At 42.1% G+C, this 17,810-nt stretch overlaps 1 protein-coding gene across 2 annotated transcripts in view; it reads right to left on the bottom strand.

Annotated features, from left to right (window-relative positions):
* The window catches only part of pacc1 (proton activated chloride channel 1), a 133,050-nt gene that overhangs the window by 80,160 nt on the left and 35,080 nt on the right, over positions 1-17,810 (bottom strand). The window contains exon 1 of one of the 2 annotated variants that reach the window (XM_059985871.1): positions 2,597-3,911. The exons of the other annotated variant lie outside the window; for it this stretch is intronic. The gene's annotated coding sequence lies outside the window, so the exon portion shown is untranslated. Of the gene's footprint in view, positions 1-2,596; positions 3,912-17,810 lie in introns of those variants that run through there. 2 annotated transcript variants of the gene reach the window in all.

Raw genomic sequence — 17,810 nt, 5'->3', positions numbered from 1 at the left:
CTACAATATACATTAATGATTTAGATGAAGGGATTAAAAGTAACATTAGCAAATTTGCTGATGACACAAAGCTGGGTGGCAGTGTGAAATGTCAGGAGGATGTTATGAGAATGCAGGGTGACTTGGATAGGTTGGGTGAGTGGGCAGATGTATGGCAGATGCAGTTTAATGTGGATAAATGTGAGGTTATCCACTTTGGTGGCAAGAACAGGAAGGCAGATTACTATCTAAATGGAGTCAAGTTAGGAAAAGGGGAAGTACAATGAGATCTAGGTGTTTTTGTACATCAGTCAATGAAAGCAAGCATGCAGGTACAGCCGGCAGTGAAGAAAGCTAATGGCATGCTGGCTTTTATAACGAGGAATTGAGTATAGGAGTAAAGAGGTCCTTCTGCAGCTGTACAGGGCCCTGGTGAGACCCCACCTGGAGTATTGTGTGCAGTTTTGGTCTCCAAATTTGAGGAAGGACATTCTTGCTATTGAGGGAGTGCAGCGTAGGTTCACAAGGTTAATTCCCGGAATGGCGGGACTGTCATATGTTGAAAGATTGGAGTGACTGGGTTTGTATACACTGGAATTTAGAAGGATGAAAGGGGATCTTGATTGAAACATATAAGATTATTAAGGGATTGGACACACTGGAGGCAGGAAGCATGTTCCTGCTGATGGGTGAGTCCAGAACTAGAGGCCACAGTTTAAGAATAAGAGGTAGGCCATTTAGAACAGAGATGCGGAAAAACTTTTTCACCCAGAGAGTGGTGGATATGTGGGATGCTCTGCCCCAAAAGGCACTGGAGGCCAAGTCTCTAGATGCTTTCAAGAGAGAGTTAGATAGAGCTTTTATAGATAGCGGGGTCAAGAGATATGGGGAGAAGGCAGGAACAGGGTACTGATTGTGTATGATCAGCCATGATCACAGTGAATGGTGGTGCTGGCTAGAAGGGCCAAATGGCCTACTCCTGCACCTACTGTCTATTGTCTATTGTCTATTGAAGTCACCCATTATAACTACTGTTCCTTTATTGCACACATTTCTAATTTCCAGTTTAATGCCATCCCCAACCTCACTTCTACTGTTAGGTGGCCTGTACACTACTCCCACCAGCATTTTCTGCCCCTTAGTGTTATGCAGCTCTACCCATATCGATTCCACATCCTCCAGGCTAATGTCCTTCCTTTCTATTGCGTTAATCTCCTCTCTAACCAGCAATGCTACCCCACCTCCTTTTCTTTCCTGTCTATCCCTCCTGAATATTGAATATCCCTGGATGTTGAGCTCCCATCCTTGGTCACCCTGGAGCCATGTCTCTGTGATCCCAACTATATCATATTCATTAATTACTATCTGCACATTCAATTCATCCACCTTGTTACGAATGCTCCTCACATTGACACACAAAGCCTTCAGGCTTGTTTTTACAACACTCTTAGCCCTGATTCAATTATGTTGAAAAGTGGCTCTTTTTGCTTTTTGCCCTGGATTTGCCTGCCTGCCACTTTTACTTTTCACCTGACTACTTTTTGCTTCTACCCTCATTTTACACCCCTCTGTCTCTCTGCACTTGTTCCCATCCCCCTGCCACATTAGTTTAAAGCCTCCTGAACAGCAGTAGCAAACGCTCCCCCTAGGACATTGATTCCAGTCCAGCCCAGGTGCAGACCGTCCTGTTTATACCGGTCCACCTCCCCCAGAACTGGTTCCAATGCCCCAGAAATTTGAATCCCTCCCCCTTGCACCATTTTTCAAGCCACTTATTCATCTGAAATATCTTCCTATTTCTACTCTGACTAGCATGTGGCACTGGTTGTAATCCAGAGATTATTACCTTTGTGGTCCTACTTTTTAGTTTATCTCCTAACTCCCTAAATTCACCTTGTAGGATCTCATCCCATTTTTTACCTATATCGTTGGTACCTATGTGCACCACGACCACTGGCTGTTCACCCTCCCATTCCAGAATGTCCTGCAGCCGCTCAGAGACATCCTTGACCCTTGCACCAGGGAGGCAACATACCATCCTGCAGTCTCATTTGCGGCCGCAGAAACGCCTATCTATTCCCCTTACAATCGAATCCCCTATCACTATAGCTCTCCCACTCCTTTTCCTTCCCTCCTGTGCCGCACAGCCACCCATGGTGCAATGAACTCGGCTGCTGCTGCCTTCCCCTGATGAGACATCTCCCCCAACAGTATCCAAAACAGTATATCTGTTTAGGAGGGAGATGACCTCAGGGGACTCCTGCACTACCTGCCTACTGCTACACTGTCTAGTGGCCACCACTTCCCTTTCTGCCTGTGTAGCCTTTACCTGAGGTGTGGCCAACTCACTGAACATGCTATTCACGACTTTCTCAGCATCGTGGATGCTCCAGTATGAATCCAATTGCAGCTCCAGACACTCAATGCGGTCTGCCAGAAGCTGCAGTTGGACACACTTCCTGCACACATAGTCGTCAGGGACACTGGAAGTATCCCTGATTTCCCACTTGCTGCTGGATGAACAAACCACGGGGCCGATCTCAGCTGCCATGACCTACCTAATACTTGCCTCAACTTTTGAAACTTTCTCCTTTGAAAGGAATTTACCCAGCCTTACCTCACTTGGAGTGAACCTTGTCCTCAGCCTCGATTGCCCAATCAGCTGCTTTCTGCTGAGTCTGAGCTATTCAAATCTTGATTGTCTAATCAATGGCTTTCTGCTCAGCTATTCAAATCTTGATTGACTTGATTGCACAGTCCAACTGCCAAAACCGCCAGAATCTCTCGAGTCAAAGCCTCAAATCTTCACTCCTTCACTGGCCGCTTTCCACATCTTTACAGTATTTTCAAAGTGACGCTTTAGGCAAGGATGTGCTTTTTTTTAGCCAGGGCTTCTTCCTTGCTCCTCTTCCATAAATACCCTTTTCGTGCAAGGCTTAGAGATTGTGGAGCCATGAACGTCATCTCCATTTGCAGCCGCTGACTTCTGCAGCTCACTCAGAGTGACTGTTGGCATCACAGTGCCTCTCTGATAAGTGCCATTCTTCTCTTTACAGCGCAACATGGCTGTGGTTTCACATTTTTTCCACTTTTTCACAATGGACTGCACTGAGCTCTAAGGTATTTTCCCTGCCGTTCAGATGGCCTTGTCCCCTTTCACAGATTGTGTTTCCCAATTATCATTTCCATGGCTCGCCTTGAACGCTTTTTGCTGTCCTTTTGGTTTGGTCTGTTGAAAATCTACCACACTGTAGGATCTTACAGAGGGAGGGGTTATTTATTCTTATGAATTAATTGAAAACAGGTGATCATCCAGTTTTCAACATCAACAATTTAGGTGAGTTGGTCAGGTAACATGCAATATTGTACCTGAGGAAAGTTACTGTAGTAATTACAAAGGAAATGAATAGTTTTTCAGCCTCACAATTTTAGTTTTTAATTTTCACTAAATTGTTGACAGGTTTTGGAATTTTTCTTTTGATTTTATGTGATGCACAACGTTTTGTAGATGAGGTCAAAAAGCCGACATCAATATGTTTTAAATTTAGAAAATGAGACAGTAAGATGTGAAAATAGTTGTGGGGGCTGAATACTCTTTCAATGCATTGCAATTTTTATCCATTCCTTTTTCAAAACAATTCTTGAATAAAATTTCAGCTTTAAATTCTGACTTGTGGAAATTATCAGTGGCTGGTCATTACTATTATATTCTACATGGAGTGGCAAATGTATATGCCGGTCAGCAGCATTGACAATGTGCTAAGAAGGGGGAAAAAGTAACAGTTGTTATTGCTAATACTTGATATTGCTATTTCAGCTTGGGGATAATTTTTGAGTGGTATCTCAAAGGTAGTATAAATTCTTCTGTAAGTCACATGCCTTTATGTTGAATATACCAATGTTTTTGTTTATAAAAATCTTGAAAATCACTGACATTCAGATGAGAGTTGTATCTAACATTTAATAGTAAAGTGGATGATAAAAAAATAAATTGCTTTTAGAAGTTCTCTATTAACATTGAAAAATGTAATAATCTCAGTTATGTAGCTAGATGTATAATCCATTCTTGCTGGGGTAGTTACTTAACATCAAACAATTATTGAAATGCAGTGCCAGTAATGAATGAGGAAGTCCAGGCAAAATATACAAAAACAGGCAGAATGTTCCATTACCTTAATGCCTCCTTGGAGTGAACACTCCTGTTCCACTGTTGGCTGGAGTTCATTACTTAATGTTGTAACTCCTTGAGCCCCTGTTTATTGTCTCGTCTTTCTCAATGAAAAAGGATAGTTTTGCCTACCATTCTAAAGAACAAGCAAATAAGAAAAACAAAAAAAAAAATTACATCTAACTACTGGATTAACTATATATTGCTTTATTATTGTTACATATGCTGAGGTAGTGAAAATTTCATTGCACAGTGAATTGAGGTAGTACAAGGTAAGAGTGCGGAATAAAATGCTATAGATAACAGGTAAAGTGCAGTGCAGGCAGGCAATAAAATGTTGGGCCATGATGAGATAAATTCTGAGGTAAAGAGTCTATCTTGTACTAGGTCACTGTTCACTAGTCTTAAAACAGCAGGATGGGAGCTGACCTTGATCCTGGTAGTTCGAGTCTTCAGGCTTTTGTATCTTCTGGCTCATGGAAGGGAGTAAAGCATTCACTTAACCCAAATAGGAACTGATCAAGTTTACTTTGATTCTTTGTTTCTTAAAAGAAATATTAAAAGTTATTTTTAGAGAAAGAAGACAAGCTGACAAAAAAAATGTGCTATGTGTCAGTTTGATTAGAAGCATGGCATTTGACAGAAGGAGGTTATTTATTCCATTGAGTCCTTACTGGCTTAAAGAGAAAACCCAATCTCCCACAATGTATTAGGGATGCCTGTGAATCAGAAGAGAAGGAATAAATATGTAGGAGTTAGAAGGAATAACGGCAAGGACTATTTTCCGAAAAGCAAGTGAATTCAGAAATCAGAGGTGAAAAGGGACTTTGGAGTCCAAGTGTAGGATTGTCAAAAGCTAAATTGCAGGTTGAATCAGTATCAAGGAAGGAAAATGCATTGTTAGCATTCATTTCCAGATGACTAAAATATAAAAACAAGTATGCAGTGCTGAGTCTTTATAAGACATTGGTCACACCACATTTGGAGCATTGTGATCCATTTTGGGCTCCATATCTAAAGAAGGATGTGCTGGCATTGGAGGGGGTCCTGAGGAGATTTACAAGAATGATTCTGGGAATGAAAGGTTTAATGTATTATAAGGAGCATCTGATGATTCTGGGCCTGTAGTTGCTGAAGTGTAGAAGAATGAGGGGCTGAGGTGGAATCACAGAGAAACCTACTGAATATAGAGACACTGGGATAGAGTGGACACAGAGGGGTTATTTTGAATAAGGAGAGAGTCTAGGAACAGAGGGCACAGCCTCAGAATAGAATGACATCCATTTAGAAGAGAGATGAGGGATTTCTTTAGCCAGAGGGTGGTGATGTGGAATTCATTGGCACAGACGGTTGTGGAGGCCAAGTCTTTAGGTGTTAATTAGAGATGCTGTGTCGAGTGGGCCCTTATGGCCTTCAATCCATGCTACCCACCAACCCACGATTCAACCCTAGCCTGATCTCAGGACAGTTTACAATGACTAATTAATCTATCAACTGGTATCCCTTTGACTGTGGGAGGAAACCAGAGGACCCAGAGAAACCTCACGCATTCCACGGTGATGATGTACCAATTCCTTACAGATGACATCAGAATTGAACTCTGAAGCCTCCAGCTGTAATAATGTCACACAAACCTCTACTCTACACCTGAAGGTAAATAGATTCTTGATTAATAAGGGCATCAAAGGTTACGGAGAGAAGGCAGGAGAATGGGGATGAGAGGGAAAATAAATCAGCTATGATCAAATAGTAGGCCAGACTTGATGGACTGAATGGCCTAATTCAGCCACTGTGTTTTATGGTGTTTCTTGTAACCTAACCTATGCATATTCACATTAATCCCACCACTCACTCATACCATGTGCAATTTAATGACAAATTGAGCTACCAAAACATGTGTGAGCAGGTACAAGGGAAACAGACAAACTCCACCCAACAGCATGACAGTTCAGGACTGACCATGGGTTACTAGACATTAGAGGCTGGGGTTCTACCAGCTACACAACTCTGCCACCCTATTTCAAGATGAAAGTTTTAAAAATGTTGTCTAATATGTAGCTTTCAAGTCTTGAATCCTTGTGCACAGGGTTGAAAAAGTGTATTAAAAAGCATGTGGAAATCAAGATTTATTTCTGATTCATGTAGAACTTTTCTTCATTTGTAAATTTTTTGTAGATGTCAGTGAAGGAAGTATCATAAAGTTTAGGATATGAGAGCTTGACATGAATTGATGGGCTACATCCATTTTTTTCTACAAGGCAGAATGAAGAAAAGGATTTTGGCAGAAATTTTCCGTGCTTTCTAAAAATACGGCAGGTATATTATCGGTCATGATGGTGAAAATGAAATTTTAAAGGAGTCACAAATACTATCCATCTTTCCCATGGCTTGTTTCTTAAATGACCCAATTTGGGTAGCCTCCAACCCAATGGCATGAATATTGATTTCTCCTTCCGGTAATTTTTTCCCTACCCCTCCACTCTTCTTCTAGTTTGCAGTCTAGCCTGTTACTCTTGTCATCTGCCTGTCACTTGCCCCTGGTGCCCCTCCTTTTTCTCTTTCCCCTATGCTGCACTCTCCAATCAGACTCCTTCATCTCCAGCCCTTTACCTTTTCCACCCACCTGGCTTTGTTATCACCTTCTAGCTACCCTTCTTCTGCTCCCCCCACATTTTAATTCTGGGATCATCCCCCTTCCTATCCAGTCCCGAAGAAGTGCCTAGCCCTTAACGTCACCTGTTTGTTCATTTCCGTGGATGCTGCCTGACCTACTGACTTCGTCCAGGATTTTGTGTGTGATTTCCAACACCTAAATAACTTCTTGTTTATAAACTTCCTTCATCCTTTTGAGTGAAATACGTGTAGCTCCTTAATATTTCTCTCTGAATATTTATGGACTTTGTTTGATTCTCAGTGACCAAAGGGAAAACTTTCCCCCTAATTAAATGTCTCACCCTGAACCCACTAACACTGATAAATAAAATTAAATAAGAAGGAATGAACCTGATTTTTAATGAATGAGATGAAATCTTCCAAACGGAATGGATATGTTCACATATACAATATTATTATCTGTAAATATTAAGTTATTGTGGGATTTACATGCAATATAGAGCCATTTCATTGAACGTTTCAAGTTGAATTACACGAGGAATTTGTTTTAAGGTTAGATATTGGGAAAATCCTCTGTGTGGTATCAAAAGCAGTTGATAAACAAAATTCTTAGATCCTTGAGAAATCATAATCATAGGACAGCTCAGTGAATGAGAAATTTGTATTGAAAGCTGTTAGGACACTTGGTCACTGTTTCCATGAGAAGTGTTAAACATAAGAAATGGCATTTCTCCAAATGCAAAAGGTATTGAGATCTTTAAAAACTGAAATCAGGGGGGCCCCATTCATCCACTTCATTTCCCCTACATCCCCCCTAGACAAAAAAGTACAAAATAGGAACATAACCAAATTAAAAAGAACTAATGCATCTCCAAAGGAACTAATAAAGAAATATAGATAATCCTCCTGGTGTTTTTAGGAGACAGATGAGTAATTTATTTCATGGCTTTGCAGTATTAAGGTGATATGTAAGAATGATCTATGATTAGTCTGGGGAATGTTTTGTTTATATGACTGTCCACTGATTCACTCCTCCAATCAGAGAATAATTGCCAAGTATTAGCAAGTTTTGTAAGAAAGCTGAAATTACCTTCACATAACAAATGAGCTAACTCTGGATTGTGGTGCTAGTGGGTCTGGTAGAGCAGGGAAATCCCCAGCATGTGACTGATGCCTACTTTAGGGGGGGCATTAATCGGTTGCATTGTAATTGTGCTGGAGATATTTGACTAGATTCATTCAGGGCCGTTAGGGGCAGAGAACCTTAAAACTGGCGCAGTAATTGTATCAATATATTGAACACAGGATAGATCCTCAGAGATGTTGACAAGCAGAAACTTAAAACTGCTCTCTCTTTCCGCTGATGATCCCTCAATGAGGACTGGTATGTGTTCCCTCGACTTCCTCTTCCTGAAGTCCACCGTCAATTCCTTGATCTTAGTGACATTGAGTGCAAAGCTTATGTAGCGATGCCACTCAACCTGCTGATCTGTCTCCCTCCTGTACGCCTCTTTGTCACCATCTGAAATTCTGCCAGCAGTCTCCACACAGACTGATCTCCCAGTGAGGAAGGCAATGATCCTATCACAGAGGCAGGTACAGAGGGCCAGGTTTTGGAGCTTGTGATTAGAATTGAGGGTATGGTTGTTTTGAACACTGATCCGTAGACAATAAACAACAGCTCATTGTAGGTTTAACTATTGTCCAGGTGATCCAAGGCCAAGTGGTGAGCCAGTGAATTGCATCCACTGTGAACTTATTGTGGAGAGAGGCAAACTGCAGTGGGTCCGGGTCCTTGATTAGGAAGGAGTTCGTTCTAGCCATGACCATACTTCCAAGCACTTCATCACAGTAGATGAGGGTGCAACTGGGCAGTCGTCGAGGCAGCTCACCCGGCTCCTGTTGGGCACTGGTATGATTGTTGCCCTCTTGAAGCAGATGGGAACCTCCGACTGCAGCAGTGAGAGATTGATGTCTTTGAACACTCCAGTCAATTGGTTGGCACAGGTTTTCAGAGTCCTACACCAACGGGGCCTGATAATTTGTGGGGGTTCAACCTCTTGAAAGATATTTTGATGTTGACCTCTGAGTCAGAGATTACAAGATCATCAGATACGGCAGGGATTCACACAGATGTAGTTTTATTCTCCCTTTCAAAGTGAGCTTATCTGGGAGTGAAGCATCACAGCCATTAGGTTTTGCTTTATAGGAAATAATGGCCTGCAAACCCTGCCAGAACTGATATGCATTTGATTCCATCTTTAACCTCAATCAGAATTGTTTTATTGCTCTAAAAATAGCCTTCCGTCGGTCATACCTGGATTTCTTGTATAGCTCTGGATCATCGGTCTTAAATCTCATAGATCTAACCCTCAGCACACTGTGAATCTCCAGGTTCACTGACGGCTTTTGGTTTGGTATGTCTGGGAGGCTCTCTAAGGCACAAACTCATCCTCAGAGGTCTTGATGAAGCTGATCACAACTTGACATATCCTAACAACCAGGGAAAATGTGTCAAAGGTCAATGTGTTCAACACACAGTACTGTGTCAAGTTCTTAGGCACATATACAGTATATCGCAAGGGTGCCCAAGACGCTTGTACAGCACTGTAGTAATGTTATGTATTGCACTGTAATGCTGCCACAAAAAAAAAACAAATTTCATAACTTATGTGAATGAATGTAAACCTGATTCGTGGATCTCTGTTGTGAACTGAGAGTGGGAAGGGGGCATGGAGAAGGAATCATAGTTGGGAAAAGGGGAAGGGAGAGGTGAGGGAGCGGGAAGCACCAGAGAGACATTCTGTAATGATCAATAAATTAATTGTTTGAAATCAAATGACCTTGCCTGGTGTCTCAGGCCTGGGCGTTTTTGCACCCGTGCAATGACACACCCTGGTACACCTTCTCTGCCACCTGTCTCGCATCCCTGTTTTTGCCGGCAGGAAGAATCAAGATGCTGACATGCGTGAAGAATATATTTTGCACATTGGCTGCTGCTTCTCAGCTCTAGCAATCTGGGGTCAATCCTGACTTCTGGTGCTGTCGAAGTGGAGTTTCTGTGTTCTCCCTGTGGTTTTTTTTGGGTTCCTGGGTTTCTTCCTTCATCCAAAGCCAATGCGGATTTTTAGATTGTTGCGAATTCAGCAGCAATGAATATGAAACTGAGATGGTTTAAAAGAAATCACAAGATTTATTAACCTCTGCTCAAAACTTAGAAAAGTAAACAAACGACTAACTTAACCAGAAGTTAACAGTTATCTAACAAACAGTCAAACTTAGAAACTGTTCTTAACGAGTTCTCATCCAAGCACAGACTTAAAGTGATAAATTCAAAAGTCCATGTGATTTATACAGTCATTAAGGAGAGTCTCCCCGAAATAATGATTCCTTCAAAGTAACAACGATCTGCCGATCCCACAGCCGAGAGATGCCTTGTTTGCAGAAATTATGAGGAAATAAAAGGAACTGTACTTTGACTGGAGGGTGGTCACTGCACAAACCTTCCCGACCTTGCAGGGGTTCAACTCAAATGTGCATGCCACAATTCCTGAACGAATTTTTTTTTAAAGTTTGATCATTCCCAAGACACGGAACAACGTTAAATTTATCCAATCCTTTGAACTCAGATAACTCCGGTACTCTCCGATACTGGACTGTAAGGGAAAAATAAACTTGCAACAAACAAAACCGGTGGAGTCTCCACACCTCCAACCGGCAACAACAACGTTGCACAAAAATTAAAATAAGAATTGTGTCACAGACCACGGCTTGGTTTAAATACCGTTTGGAACATGCCATCACGTGATATAACATCACCCCATGGTCATGAGACTATTACATCATCCTATTCACAAGACCATTACATCATCCCACTCACAAGACTATTACATCATCTCACTGTCCTGTTCAAACTTTGAGTATGTAACAAGATTAATTTGGCTTTATTTTTATACAAGTTGTTAATGAGGTCACAATTGGAGTTTCAGTCACCCTGTTATTTAAACTGGAAAGAGTGCACAAATGATTAATAAGAATGCTGCCTCGACTAAGGGGCCTGAGTTAGAGGGAGTTCTTGGTCATGCTAGGACTTTATTCCTTGGGCCAAATGGAAAATTGGCATGGGGGTGGGGGGCAACTTTACAGAATTGTTGAAGATTGTGAAAAGCATAGGTAAGGTGGATGGCAGGGTAGGAGATTCTAACAATACTGGACATAGGTTTAGGATAAGAGTGGAAAGATTTAAAAGAGATAGGTAGGATGATTTTTTCGGCTAGAGGTTGCAGAATATATAGAATGAGCTCCCAGAGGAAGTGATTGAGGCAGGTAGAGTGGCGTTCTTTAAGAAGCATTTGGATAGGGTAATGAAGGAGGCTTGCCTGGAGGGATGTGAGATGAGTGTAGGAAATTGGAACTAGCTAGGTGGACAGTGTGGTTGACATGGACTCGTTGAGCTGAAGGCCCAGTATCCATGCTGTATTGTTCTTTGACACTAATTGGCCGGTATAAATTGCCCCACACTTGCAGGTAAGTGGTGCAATCTAGAGGAATTGATAGGAGGGTGGAGAGAATAGAGTAACTCTGCACTCTGAGTTGGCCTTGATTTCAGAGGACAAAATGGTATCCTGTACTACGAGGAAACATGGCAAGAATGTGAATCTCTGTATGTGACCAAGCTAAGTGAGGGAAGGAGTTTATGAGTATGAAGACCAGCTCTCAGAGCCAGATAGCTAGGGGTGGAATGGAGAAGTGAAAGAGCTCACTAGGTCATTGAGTCATTAAGCCCGGAAACGTTCTGCGTTCTGTCATATGTTCTGTTTGAAGTGGTTCAGTTATTTATTTATCTTTTTAAAAATGTAGTTTGCCTTTGTAGCTAAAGAGTTACTGATTGCTTGCCTATCAGTAAGGTGGAAACCAAAACCCACCTGAAGGAGCTGAAAGAGAACTGTAAAATTCAGAAGTAATTTCTGCAGGAACAGTGACTTGGGATTGGTATTCCTGCAACCAACAATGTGACAAAAAACACAGGATAAGATGTTAATATCCCTCGTGCCAATGGGTCGTGAACACTTGCTCGAAACTGCCTTGATGTCAGGAGTGGGACAAGGTTGACACATGGGTTTGCTTCCTCGATGTTTCATCGATTAACCCACTACATCTCTAGAGGGCTTGACGACGATGGAACTCAGGAGAGGTCTTTTCACTTGATCCACAGCCAGTGACTGTTTCTTTCTCTGATGGTTTGCAACAGAGTTTGACCATGGATCCCTAGCCCCTTCAGCAATTTGATGGTGGATGTGACTACAGCCCACTTCCAAGGGACAAACTTTAGTTTTCCAGCCCCATTGCTGAGCTTCAGCTGCTAGATCTGCATTCATTGCTTCAGCCACTGAATCCTCCTGCGGGACTGTGAGACGATCTGTAATGAATTGGACCAGAGAACCAAGTCTGGCCTAAGGTTGGTGGTAGCAATTTCCGGTGGAAAGGTGAGTGGTTTATTGACATCCACCAGCATTTTCCAATCACGGGCCATGTTCATCTGTCCTGTTTCTGGCTTAGGAGGAAGATTACCCAGATGAATGCTGCTGGTGTCAGAACTTTAGTTGTTCTAGGGGACAAGGAGTTGGTTACTATCCTCTTGGTCTCGATTGCCGCTGCCAGAGTTTTCAAGACTTGGTTGTGATGCCACATGTATCTGCCTTGTGTGAGGCTGGTTTTGCAACTTGCTAGGATATGCTTGAGGGTTGCTGGAATAAGGCACAGGGCACAAGCTGGGTCCTCACCGAACCATTGGTGGCGGCTTTTTTTGTGAGGAAACCACATCATATGTAGCTCTGACGAGAAAGCTCAGTCTGTTTGCTTCCATCTCCCATATGTCCTTCCAGACGACTGTTCTCCTCTCAGTGCGTTTCTACCGCATCTATTGCCCCTGCTTAGCCAGGGGACCGTCTTTGCACTTCTCTCTGCGACTCCTTGTCACTGCACTTCATCATTAACCACCTTCCTTCGCTCTGGAATTGTGGCCTTGTGTCAGGTGGGTCCACTTGCTGCCACCCCTGCCCTGTCGGACTTGCCCCACAAAGTCTCTATCTCTAAGGGCTGCTGTTGCTCGCTGAGCCACATCAACTGGGGTCCATTTCCGCTCAGTTGATAAGGTCCGTGCTGCGTTACTGATGGTCTTGTCATGGAAGTCTTTGAGTGTCATCCATAGACTCACCTTAGAACACTTGAATTCCTCTGCAAGGCCAGTGAAAGGACTCCTTTACCATAGAGACAGATGTTACTGATACACCTTGGGAAACTGAGCCACTTTACCAGAGGTGCTTTTGTTTAAATGTTTTAATAGTACTGAAACTTCTGCAATTTGAACCCACCCCCAGTCATTTCTTCCCCTTTGAACACTTCCTGCTTTCCACAGGAAACACTCTCTTCATGACTTCCTGATCTGTTTGTTCCCCCCCCCCCCCCCCCCAAGTCCACTGCACTCAGTCCCTGGCACATTCTCTTGCAAATATTGGAACCCTTGTCCTTTCACTTCCTACCTCACCAACACATGTCGCCACCCACAGCTCCAGTCGGCTAATTAAATTTGCTGACAACACAACACTGATTGGTCTAATCTCAAATAATAATGAGTCATCACTGACACAGTGGTGTCAAGAAAATAACCTTTCCCTCAACATCATAAAAACAAAGAAGCTGGTTGTGGACACCAGTAATCTTCCTTCAGGACCCTACAGACATCAGTGGATCTGAGGTTGAGAGGGTGAACTGCTTTAAGTTCCTTGGCATAAACATCACCGAACATCTCACATGGTCTGTACATACTGGCTGTGTGGTGTAAAAGGCAGAACAGTGCCTCTTTCACCTCAGACGGTTGAAGAAGTTTGGTATGGCCCCCCAAATCCCAAGAACTTTCTACAGGGCCATAATTGAGAGCATCCTGACTGGCTGCATCATTGCCTGGTATGAGAACTGTACTTCCCTCAGCTGCAGGACTCTGCAGAGAGTGGTCCGCACAGCCCAGCGCATCTGTAGTTGTGAACTTCCACTATTCAGGACATTTACAGAGACAGGTGTATAAAAAGAGCCTGTAGGATCATTGGAGACCTGAGTCACCCCAACCACAATATATTCCAGCTGCTACCATCTGGGTTGCAATACCACAGCATAAAAGCCAGGACCAACAGGCCCCTGGACAGCTTCTTCCACCAGGCCATCAGACTGATTAACTCATGCTGACACAACTGTATTTCTATGTTATATTGATTATCCTGTTGTACATAGTATTTATTATAAATTACTTTAATTGCACATTGCACATTTGAATAGAGACGTAATGTAAAGATTTTTACTCCTCGTGTATATGACGGAAGTAAGTAAGGGGAACAGACAAGATATTCTGCGAGCCGAACAAGAATACCTGGATGGTGTGTTGCCTCCCTGGTGCCAGGGTATGGGATGTCTCAGATCAGGTCCAGAGTATTCTGAGGAGAGACGGCGAGCAACCAGAAATCTTGGTACATGTTGGTACCAATGACATAGACAGCAAAAGAGAGGAGGTCCTGAAGGAAGATTACTGGGAGCTAGGAAGAAAATTGAAAAGACGGACTTCCAGAGTATTAATCTCAGGATTACTGCCTGAGCCACACGCTAATGAAGGTAAGAATAGCAGAATTAAGCAGATGAATGTATGGCTAAGTAACTGGTACAGGGGGCAGGGCTTCAAATTCTTGTATCATTAGGATCTATTTTGGGGGAAGTATGTCTTATACAAAAATGATGGGTTACACCTTAACTCAAAGGGTACTAATATCCTGGTGGGAGTGTTTAATATAGCTGTTAGGGAGGGTTTAAACAAGGGGAAGGAAACCAGGATGTTAGGGTCGAGGAAGAGGAAAATAGAAATAAGTCAAAGATACTGTGCAGCAAAGATGACAAGAAGGACAGGCAGGTGAATAGACAGGATAATTTGCTGTGCGATAGAAATATAGCAAAATTGGTAACAGATACTGATCTAAATGTACTGTGCTTAAATGCACACAACATTAGAAATAAAGTGGATGACCTTGTTGTACAGCTACAGATTAAAAGATATGACATTGTGGCCATCACTGAGTCATGGCTAAATGATGGATGTGATGGGGAGCTGAATGTCCAAGGATACACAGTATATAGGAAAGATAGGAAGGTGGGTAAAGGGGGTGGTGTGGCCCTGATGGTAAGCAATGATATCAAATCTCTAGAAAGAAGGGACATAGGATCAGAAGTAGAATTCCTATGGGTCGAGTTAAGAAATGGCAAGGGTAAAAAGACACTAATAGCAGTTATATACAGGCCTCCAAACAGCAGCTGGGATGTGGACTACAAGTTACAGCTGGAAATAGAAAAAGCGTGTCAGAAGGAAAATGTCAAGATAATTATGGGGGATTTTAATATGAAAGTGGATTAGGAAAGTCAGGAAGGTACTGGTTCTCAGGAGAGGGAGTTTGTAGAATGCCTACGGGATGGCGTTTTGGAGCAGCTTGTCCATAAGCCCACCATGGGATTGGCTGATTTGGATTGGCATCCTATCCGGTGTGGGGGGTCTCGTACTCTCAGTCGCTTCACGCCACAGAAACCGGCATAAGCACCGGCCTGATGAGCCTAAAGGCTCGGGACAGACTCTAACTTAAACTTTAACACTGAAAACAGAGATGAGGAGAATTTTTTTTAGCCAGAGGGTCGTGGATTTATGGAATTCGTTGCCATATACAACTGTGGAGGCCCGATCATTGAGGGTGTTTAAGGAGGAGATTGATAGGTATCTAATTAGTCAGGGTATGAAGGGATATGGGGAAAAAGCCGGAAATTGTAACTAGATGGGAAAATAGTTCCGCTCATGGTGGAGTGGCATGGCAGACTTGATGGGCCAAATGGCCTACTTCTGCTCCTTTGTCTTGTGAGCTTGTGAAGTAATGAAGTCAGTTCAACTCGGCATGATATGAAAGTCACCACAGATCATGTACTATTCGGATGCTGCTGAAACGATAAGGCTTTGAAGTCTACCCTGTGTTAGGTGGGAGCCTTTGCTGAATGCAGAGCTCTGCTTATTAATATGAAAACTGGTGGTAAAATCTGAGTTCTGAAATAACATCTTCATATTCAGTTTTCCAGTCTTCACTGACTGTATTTAATTCACCTCATGGCTAAATAATGGTGGGTTGTCTCCACATCAATAAGAAATCAATCCATAAATAATCGTTCCTCAATGTCAAAGGGCCACCGAGGACAGAAAGAAATAACCATCCCAGTACCTAACTGATAATTGATTAACGTTGACCTACACTTTTAATGTATGTAGGTAATCACATTTAAATTTCCACTGTATTTACTGTAAGGTTACCAGTTACACTTGAACAGTGGGGTCATGTGCTTCAAAGTTAAGCCAGCTTGGGAGTTTCTGAAACCCGCCTCAGACAGATCAGCCTTTTATTTTAAGCTGGTGTCTGCACAGACCATTGCATGGTTTGGAGATTGCTGATGTAAATGTATCTGAGTGACAACAAGGTCACACAAAAAAGATTTATGGCATGCATGCTTGGGTAAATGGCTGGAATTCACGATTGTTGGGTTAAAAACATTCTATTCAAAGTTTGAAATGTTGGCAGGAGTTGAGCATCCCACACCAGTTGGTTCTCAGCCATATAGATATCAGACAGATTTCACACCCTTATACAGTCACTTTCACACCGATGAACAGCTATCCCACTTTCATTCAATACAATTAAAGGTCTTTAAAGGCACATACCACCAGCTCGTTCAGCTTCTACCCTGCTGTTATAAGACTATTAATTGGGTTATTAGTATGATAAGATGGATACTTGACCTCACTGCCTACCGCGTTACGATCTTACACCTTACTGTTTACCTACACTTTACTTTCTCCATAGTTGTTACACTCTATCCTGCATTGTTATTGTTCTACCTTGTTCTATATCAATGCACTGTGTAATGATCTGATCAGTATAAACAGTATGCAAGATAGCTTTTCACTGTATCTCAGTACATCTCAGAATAAGAAACCAATTCCAATTTCATATGAATCACCTTCTTGTTGTTCCTAACTCCCAGCAGCCACCATCTTCTCTCCTCTTCCTCCTCTCACCTAGACCATGAGCAACTGCTTACAACTGTTTTAAATTTTGCGTTGACATCTACTAACCATTAAAACAATTGAAAGGTTTCAGTCTTACACCTGGCAATAATCATTTAAATTATTCCCAGATTTAATACATCTTTTCAACAACAGCTCTGGAGAATCTTTGATAAGGTTATGGTACTGGCAGCAATTTATATGTGAACAACCATTAATGTTTACAACTGGAGTTCTATCTTTTATTTTTCTTGGCAATGGTTACATTTATTGGTAATTTTTTAGAAAGAGATATATATTTTGTAAAGACAATGCAATATCCAAACAGGCATCTTTCAAATCAGTTGAATGAGATGAAATAATATTTCTAGGGAATAAACCAGCAAAATGATTAAATTAGGCATAATTTTATATTTTTACTAGTCATTGTTGGTAGAGAAGAATAGTTATTAGATGAACTATTATAACATCATCTAACTGCCTTACTTCAGCTCTTATTATCTCAAAAATTTTCAGAGATTCTTTTTTCATTTAAGCACTTGCTTGACCATGGGAGGGGAATTACTTACAAAAATATAAAAATATCGAAGAGAAAGCTCAGAGATAAAAATTCCAAAGGGATCCATTGCCTTGAGTTAAAATGATTTTTTCCTTCTTTTATTTTTTTCACTCAGTTTTGACTTTGCTGAATATTGGGATCAATACAGATCAATCCCAGCTGGCGGTGACGCGGCATCTGCATGGAACTTCGAGGCAAGTGGTCCCAGGTTTGGATCCTGCTGGCTCCTCACACATTTTCCATTTGTGGTGGGTTGAACGTCAAGCTATCAACTTGGCCTTGTAAAAACCAGACAAATGTCTAAAGACACGGCAAGGTTGCTGCTGGATGTACCACAAGAGGAACCACAAAAACAC

This window comes from Hypanus sabinus, chromosome 12 (genome assembly GCF_030144855.1).
Source record: "Hypanus sabinus isolate sHypSab1 chromosome 12, sHypSab1.hap1, whole genome shotgun sequence".
Lineage (NCBI taxonomy): Eukaryota > Metazoa > Chordata > Chondrichthyes > Myliobatiformes > Dasyatidae > Hypanus > Hypanus sabinus.
The sequence above is the reverse complement of the archived record's forward strand: the minus strand, read 5'-3'. Positions and strand labels throughout refer to the sequence as shown.